Genomic DNA, 9,709 nt, shown 5'->3' on the forward strand with positions numbered 1-9,709 from the left:
TCTCATGTCTATTTTTGTGCCAATACCATGCTGTTTTTGTTACTATATCTCTGTAATATAACTTAAGGTCTGGTAATGTGATGCCTCCTGCTTTACTTTTCCTGCTAATTATTGCTTTGGTTATTCTGAGTCTCTTTTATTTTTCCAGATGAATTTCATGACTGCTTTTTCTATTTCTATGAAGAATATCATTGGAATCTTAATAGGAATTACATTGAATATATGTAGTGTTTTTGGCAGTATGACCACTTTGATGATATTAATTTTACTTATTCAAGAACTTAGGAGATGTTCTAAGATCTTCAATTTCTTTCTTTGGTTGAACATTATTCTTAATAGTGATTTTTTTCATGAAGCAATGTAATTTGTTATCACAAAAACTTTCAAAGTTAAGTCACGTGAGACAGTGGCTTGCAAAATTGTAGGTCTCCAGGCTTCTTGATGGCAGCCTTAAAATTTGCATAGATTTCTACCCTCCATATTAATTTGTTACACATAATTTAAGGATAACACATGAAGAAGGACAGAAGAACCATTATTTGTGAAGTTGCTTAAGTAAAAAGAAACTTTTTGCTGGCTGACTCAGAGTCCACAAAGCTACCATGTGGGTAGCTCTGGTTATTTTCCATGGAGGCAAAAGCTTTTGAGGCTGACAGTTCTCCAATTTCAATGCCCAGGATACTAACTTCTTGTTGACTATTTAAGAGAAGACATCTGCCAGCTAGCTGTGCCTTTAAAATTTGTCTGTGTGTTCCCTGTTTCCTTTTGGGTCCTAAAACTCTCAGGATCATGCTTTCCTCATGCTCCTCAATTTCAAGTGGGAGGCAAGCCTATTAGTGTTCTGAATGATATATCTAATAGAGAAAATAGATAAGTTGGCTTTGTGAACTAGGACAAATGAGGCGTCATTTTACCCTACTTAGAAACAACTAATTGAGTGAAGCTCTGTGCTTCTTGGTGTCATGTTCCCAGCTGTTTTCTTCCACCACACACTTCCACCATGGTGTTCTACCTTACCTTGAACTTGGAGAAATGGAATCAGCTGGCAACAAACTGAGACTTCTAAAACAACTAGCCCCCAAATAAACTTCCTCCTTTAGTTTTTTTTTTTTTTTCATGTTCTTTTGGCCACAGCAGTGAAAAAACTGACTAAAGCAATATCTTGGGATAAATTCTCAGAAGGAATCTCCTTGTTTTCTAAAAGCTCTTCGTAGAGTTAACCTCCAATGACCTTGAAAAACCAGCACCCTTTTGTTAGCCTTTCCTATTTCACTTCCTTTGTTTTCTAGGTTTTTCTCTTGTACTACTGAACTAATGAAACACACATAAATCTTTGTTTTGTTTTGCACTTAAAAAAGAAAGTATACTGTCACATGTTCTTGTCTATCCTCACAGAGATCTTTTCATATAACTTCAAAACAAAAATACTTCAGTGATTTTTTTTAATCACTTTACTTATACTTGAAACATTTTACCAATATTTATTAGATCTAAGATTTTTAACATATGCCCTTCCATCTTCATTTCCCTCCACTTGTAACATTGTACTTTGCATTTCAGATGCTTTCAAACATTACCTAACAGCAGTGCTTTCATGTAAGAATACTCTTATTACTTAAACATTACTTTATGGATTTTCATCTTTAAATGCTTTTTGGCTAAAGCATATAACCTTTGACCATTTGTTTGTCATTGCATTGTACACCAATCACTATTTTTACACGTCAATTTTGTCTCCTAAAATTTTATTCTTTCAAAAATAAAACTTAATATGTTGAACAACTGAAGCTATTCAATTAAAATATTTTGCATAGTATTATAATAATTTATATTTCCACCCAAAATGTATAAGTATATAACCTGCAACATTTAATTTTTATTTGTTTCTTTTTTAAAAATATTTTTAAAAATATTTATTATTTTTAATTGGACACAATATCTTTATTACATGGTGCTGAGTGCCGCAGTCTGGCTGAGCACAATTCAGGAGCCACTTGTCAAAAGAAACTAACTTTATTTTTAGAACTACAAACGCCAAACAAAACAGCTCCTCAGGGAAAAAACCCTCAGAGCCCAACTGCCACCACTGGCTTCCACAAGCCTCTCCCCCCCACACCAGCCTCTCAACCTCCCACAATCCTCCTGCTCCTGAGGCCGATTGGCTGGGTTGCGTGGGCAGAGCCAAAGAAGTCACCCAATGAGCAGCTCCATGGAGGAGCCAATCAGCTAGATGTTGCTGGGGCCGCTGTGAGCCAATCATCAGCTGGCAGTCTGAAAGGCAGGGAAACAGCCCAATGAACATCACCGCAGAGGAGCCAGTCAGCTAGATGTTGCTGGGGCCACTGTGAGCCAATCATCAGCTGGCAACTGGAAGTTTGCTGGCAGCTGGATCATCTGCCGGCAGCTGGAAGTTTGCTGGGGCCCCTTTGGCTGTGGCTCTCAACATTCCGCTAATTGTTGTTTGACCAGGTCATGAGCTGCTTGTATCTTTTCTTTAGTCAGGGGCCACTGAGGAACCCATACTGGTCTTTCTGATTTCCAAGTAATTTTTATTTTCTCAGTGACCCCTCCTGAAAACCCAATCTATGTCTATCTATTTATTGATGTATTTGTATTGGTGCCACTATACTTTGCCCTTTTTTCCCCCAATCCTTTTCCTTTTCTAAAACCTTGTCTAGCCATAATAGTGGATGCATTTGAATTGATGTTATTTGTTAATGTTAGTCCTAATTGATCTAGGATATCTCATCCCCATAAATTTATAGGAAGATGATACAATACATATGGCCATATAGTTCCCTTACATCCTTCAGGATCCTTCCAATGTAATATCATCACACTTCTGTGGGGATAGTTGCCACTCCTAGGCCTCGAAGCCTGTGAATGGCTTGTTGTAATGGCCAGTGTTTTGGCCATTCTTGATGAGAGATGATGCTAAGGTCTGCACTTATATCCACTAGCCCAATAAATTCATATCCTTGAATATTTAGTTTTAGCATGGGGCAAGAATCTAAATTTAAAGAAAGCATAGCCCAATTTACACCTGTGGAGCCTAATCCCTTGGAACCTTTTTCTACAGCATGACTGGAAAATTTATCATGTAGACTTGGTATTATTAGTAACCATGCTATTCTATCTCCTGGTGAAATTACTGATATACCCCATGGAGAACTGTCTATAATTTTTATTTTACCTTCATAATCAGGATCAATTACCCCAGGACTTATCATAAGTCCTTTTAGAGTAGAAGAACTGCATCCTAACAATAAGCCTATTGTTTGTTGGGGAAGAGGCCCTTTTACACCTGTGGGGATGATTTGAACTCCCATCTCTGGAGTTAGTTCTGCTCTGGAGAAGGCACAGATGTCCAATCCTGCGCTCCCTCTGGTTTGTCTGATGAGGGATCTGATGGACAATGTGTCCTGGGCACTACCTTGATGGTGTTGCTGGGTTCCTCCAGTGTCCAGTTTAGTTGTGGTCATGGGCCCCAGAGCATTGGTCACCCCATCCGTTTTTTGTCAATGGAGCCCAATATCTTTCTCCATGATACTGTGGGTAAACACCTGGTCCTTGTCCATTTTTGATAACGGAGTACCCTCAATGATGGTTTGAGAATGGCATTCATTAGCCCAATATCTCCTTCTATGACATCGTGGGCAAATATCCGGTATTCTACCCCTTTGATACCTAGTTTTGTTAAACCCTCCTCCTATAGGGTAATTCCTTTTAAAATGTCCTGTTTGTTCACAATTGTAGCATGTTTTTGGCCTGGCATCTAAATCCTGTTTTACTGTAGCTGCCAAGACTTTTCCTTGTTCATTAGTGTCTCTACATAATTTAATATATGTGTTTAAATCTTCATGTTTCCATGGTCTAATGACCTCTCTGCACCAATGAGTTGCTTGCTCATAAGCCAGTTGTTTTATTAATGGCATTGCTTATTCTGTATTCCCAAAAACTCTGGTAGCTGTTTGAATAAGCCTATTTACAAATTCAGCGTAAGATTCAATTGCTCCTTGTATTACCTTAGATAATTGACCTTGTAAACCTCCATGTCCTTGTAAAGTCTTCCATGCCCTAACCACATCTGCAGCAATTTGTGAGTATATGGCAGGATCATATGAAATTTTTTGCTGCTGATCCTCATAAGGTCCCTTTCCTAACAACATATCTAGATTTCTCTGAGAATAACTGGCTGTTGCATTTCGCCTAGCTGTCTCCTTGCAAAATTCCTCATTGGCAACCTTCCATAAGAGGTATTGTCCTCCATTTAGCACAGCTTTACACATACTAGTCTGTTGAGAGCCACAGCCAAAGGGGCCCCAGCAAACTTCCAGCTGCCAGCAAGCTTCAGACTGCCAGCTGATGATTGGCTCACAGCGGCCCCAGCAACATCTAGCTGATTGGCTCCTCTGCGGTGATGTTCATTGGGCTGTTTCCCTGCCCTTCAGACTGCCAGCTGATGATTGGCTCACAGCGGCCCCAGCAACATCTAGCTGATTGGCTCCTCCACGGAGCTGCTCATTGGGGGACTTCTTTGGCTCCGCCCATGCGACCCAGCCAATCGGCCTCAAGAGCAGGAGGATTGTGGGAGGTTGGGAGGTTGTGTGGGAGGAGAGGCTTGTGGAAGCCGGTGGTGGCAGTTGGGCTCTGAGGGTTTTTTCCCTGAGGAGCTGTTTTGTTTGATGTTTGTAGTTCTAAAAATAAAGTTAGTTTCTTTTTGACAAGTGGCTCCTGATTTGTGCCAAGCCAGACTTCGGCACTAGTCCAATCTGCTGGCATCATTTTCAAGTTGGTAGTGGATTCGACCATGCTTACAGTGAAGGGTGCTTGAGGACCATAGGTTGTTACTGCCTCTTTTATCTGCTTCATTGTTTTGAAATCTAAAGCATGGTGAATTTGCTGCCCTCCTGCCTGCTCAAATATGGGGCATGTTAATCTTTGAGGTCCTGTCTTAGGATCCAATCTATCAACTACAGGGTTTTGGGGCCTCCCAGTACATGTTGTCTCTATAGGTAGAGCTGTTGGTAGGACACTTACGCCCTCTGGTTATAGAAAGGTGTTAGTAGCAGTCTCCTGTTGTAACTTCTTCCCTGATGACTTTTTTCTGCTTTAAAATTTTTCGGTTTTTTTTACTAATTTTTAATTCTACATTTCTGTGATGAAGATACGACTCACTCAGATAATGCAAAACAAAGCTGAGACAGAATGAAACAAAAATGGAACAACACAAAATCCTTATATCAGCCTTTCTATCCTCCTGAAATGTCCATCCATCCTTTCTCCTCAGATGCAAATAGTTTTTCCTCAGATATGAGTGGTTTTTCTTCTGTCTCACCCATCTCCAGGGACAGGCAACTTAAAACAGAAGAAAAGAAGAATCTTAAAATGGCTACCCATCCTCTCGCCCTGCCCTCAGGGTCTAGCAGTTCACCTTATCACTTACCCTCAGTTGTTCCCAAATGCTGCAGTCTTGGCACAATTCACGAGCCACTTGTCAAGCATAAACGAACTTTATTTTTAGAATGCATGCTACACCACTGCAAGCTCTACAGGAATTCCCTAAGAGCCCAACTGCCACCACTGGCTCCTCCAGTAAGCCTCTCAACCAGCACTCTTCCTGCTCTTGAGATGGATTGGCTGGGTCGCGTGGGTGGAGCCAAAAGAGTCCCCCAATGAGGAGTCCCATGGTCTGAAAGAGCGGGGAAACAGCCCAATGAGCGTCACTGCATAGGAGTCAATCAGCTGGAAGTTGATAGGGCCGCTTTGGCTGTGCCTCTCAACATTGGTGTAAGCCTTTTTTCATGTTCTGTTTTCCACAGAATGTTCCCATAAATGACATTCCTCATGGCAAGCAATTTGCCTCATTGTGACTCCAACATATCCCTCTTGTTTAAATTTTAATGTGGACAGTTTCATTAAATTTAGATTTGTTGCTGGGTCTCAATGGTGTCATAACAACCATAGTAGCAACATATGCTTCATGATTTTTTTTTTACAGCATGGTAGTATTATAGGTAAGTTACAAGGCAGAATTAAGGCTGGAAAACTGGTTATAATTGAAAGAATATATTGATGAAGAAGAATTATTTCTGCAAAACAAGATAGGATTAAAAAATGAGTATGTTGTGCTAATGATTGTATTATTTTGTTATCAGATTATTGAAGTTATAGTTGTCACATTTATTCTTCAACTTCCTTTTGTTGTTCATTATTATCTTTACCAAGAATTAAAACAAAATCAGAAAATCGGAATTGCTCAATATTTGACTAATTTCCAGAAGTATCTTAAGAGTATAACAAAAAAATATATAAAATTCAAGTCACAATCAAGTTGTTTTCTGGTCAATAAAGCTTTCTCAATTTCTCCAAATCACAGAAATAATGCCTCTAGTGTTCTAATCTTTGTAACATCTGATGATCAATATGAGTTCTATTAATTGTGATGTCACATTTTGCATATAATTATTCAGTTGATGTACCATTTGCCAGGAAGTGACTAATATAGTGGCAGTTGCAGCAGCAATTGCTATGTGACAGTGATATCAATAATAACTGCTGTGAGAATTGCAAGAAAACATTTTGAATCTATATAATATTGACTCATCTTTCAATATAGATAATTCATTATGCAAGATGAGTAAAAGGAATCTATCCCCATCCAAGGGTTCTTTTTAAACTTATGATTGCAGTAATATTTAAAGTGGTAATATTATGGATAGAATAAGGAGTAATCCTGGTTTGAATCCCTTGAAGTGTAAAAGGCCATGATTTATAACTTGTATTAGAAAAACTATATTTTTAATTAATGCCAAAATATAAGGCTTAATAGTACCTACTATTGTATATACTTCTGTTTCATTTCATTTTCAGAATGAGACAAGGACTCATTGTGAGGAAAAAAAAACATGGTTGCAACTATTAAAAGAGCTCATGGAACATGTTTGTCAGGCAGAAAGCAATATGTATTAGACCAGAGAGCACTTTTAATCAGATTAGTCAGCCTGGATATTTAAAGATTTGGAAATCCATTAAGTTCTCAAAGAGATTTTTTAAGAAAAAGAAAACTTGAACCTACAGGATCTTTTTATAGAAGAATACTCCCAATGTTCATGCCTGAGATCTTGAGGGGGCAACCTATTTGCATATATTAGTATGACTTTGGAAACATTAATTTACACATAATTATACTATTGGACCTGCTGGTCCTATATTCCGGTTAGTAGATCACTTTTAATGAAAAGGCAATAAAACTGCCCATACCATATCATTGGGTGGCAGGCAATTCAGATCTGCTGGTTTTCAGTTTTTAGAGTTAAGTCAGAAGTTAAACTCAGTGTAAATTGTAAGAATTGTAAACATTCCAAGATAAATCTGTGGTTTCTTGAGGACTGACTTCCTTATACCTAGAGACTGAATGCTGTAGTGCCATTGCTGTCCAATATGGTGCTAATATCCAGTTGATATTTTCTAGTAACAATTGTAACTCATTTAATGTACAAACTTTAGGAGAGTTAAATTGGAGCTTTTGTGGCTTAAAGGCTTGATTGGTTACTAAAAATCCTAAGTAATCTCATGGTGGTTTTTTGTTTTGACTTTGCTTGATGCAAAAAAGCATTAACAGCTTTAGTTTTTCAAAATTTATCCTTTTATTGTATTTTTTAGTCTATTAACAAAACCCATGTATGTTTCATTGGCCCCTGGTGAGTCTGAGAAGACAACATATAAGTGGTCTGAGAGTCTTTCTTGTTCAACCATGCAAGAGTTCTCTTGGCCTGCAAGTTGAACAAATTTATGGGAATCTCATTATTTAGATTATTAATTGTCAAAATACTGAATTTATCTTGCCCTTCTTAAAACCAGAGGCTATATTGAGCAATTACATGCTCTTATCATTATTCAAACACATGGAATCATTTTATATGCATTTGTAATGTCTTTAGTAGGCCTATTATTTAGGCCTTTAATTAAGCCTCTAAAAATCATGTTTTTTAACTTCAGGAGAAATGGGATTCCTATATTTGTTCAGCTGAGAAAGTACACTTTTACGAATTCCATATAATTGTCCCTGAGACCTTTTGTCAACTTAGTTTTGACTGGGACATACACGATACACTCTTGTGGGATGTTATTACCATCAAATGGGATATGTAATATACCATGAGTCTTCAGAAAAACTACCTCTTAAAATTGTTTAAACCATGACTGAGCTGAGCTTTTTAAAATCTGGTTTTCTATTACTTTGTTAGCATCAGAAGTGGTCCTGTGTACCAGCAAGCAGTAAGTCTATTTTTTTCAGCACAGTTTATTATTATTATGTATATAATGAAGTCTCTTCTGAAACAGTGTTCTATATTCCAGAGACATTCTGTTTGCAGAAGTTAAATAAAACTTTCCTCTGTTTAACAGCTTCCTTAACTTGGGAAATAAGTGCTGTATATAGCAACTTTCTAGATGAGCTCAGGCATGTTCAGGTGGTATGATCATAGATGTGTGCAGCAACTTTCTAAACCTATTGTTTCTGTGTTTAGATTTCCTTAACCTAATATCACCCTTTCCTCATGTGCTGCTTTTTACAAAATATTCCCACAAATTAAGACACTTCTGGCAAACAGTTTGCTTCTTGATGACTCTAGTGCTTCTCCCTGCCACATGGTTGGATTAGTTTACACATACAAAGTTAGCTCTTTTGGGGACTGGTTTATTTTATTGAGCATAATAGACTCCAGTTCCATCTACTTATCAGCAGATGTCATAAAGTCATTTTTCTTATGGTTGAGTAAATTCCATTTTTTATATGCTCCACATTTTCTTTATCAATTCATCTATTCCACTCCTCAATATATGTTTAGAGGATTTAAAATTAACATACTATAGTGACAGCAGCCACATCAATGTTTGTAGTCGCACAATTCAAGTGAAGCTATAAAATCATCATAGGTGTCCTTCAACAGATAAAAACTGTTTTGCTTTTGTTTTGTTTCTTCAATCTTGTCTGTCTGGAATTCTGAATACTCTCTTTATCTGGATGTCAATCTCATTCTCAAAGTTTGGAAATTTTTCTGTTTTTTTTTTTCCTCAGAAGAGGTTATCCATTCCATTAGTGTGCATCTCACAACCCTCCTCAATTTTGTTGATCTTCAATTTGGACTTGTGTAATGTTCCATATTTTTATATGTTGTGATCATGATTTCTTATTTTCTTTAATAATATGTAGATGTTCAAGACTGACCACTTTTGTCTTACTGCTCAGAGATTCTGTCTTCAGCATGGTCTACTCTATTAGGTAAAGTTTTAATGGAGTATTTTACTTGATTTATTATATCTTTCATTTCCAATATTTCTGTTTGATTCTTTTTCAATATCTCCTTATTAAATTTCTTATTCATATCCTACACTGTCTTCCTTAATTAATTCAATTATTTTACTCTGTTCTCTTGGAATTCATTACTTATTTTAATAATCATTCTTATTTTATCTGGCATTTCATTCACTTCAATATATTTGAATCCAGGAACCTTGGTGTGAACCTGTAAACCCAGTGGCTTAGGAGGCTGAGGCAGGAGAATAGCGAGTTCAAATCTGGCCTCAGCAATAGCGAGGTACTAAGTAACTCAGTGAGACCCTGTCTCTAAATAAAATACAAAATATGTGGTGTGGCTCAGTGGCTGAATACCCCTGAGTTCAATCCCTGGTACCAAATATATAT

Source organism: Ictidomys tridecemlineatus, chromosome Y, assembly GCF_052094955.1.
Source record: "Ictidomys tridecemlineatus isolate mIctTri1 chromosome Y, mIctTri1.hap1, whole genome shotgun sequence".
In the NCBI taxonomy this organism is placed as follows: domain Eukaryota; kingdom Metazoa; phylum Chordata; class Mammalia; order Rodentia; family Sciuridae; genus Ictidomys; species Ictidomys tridecemlineatus.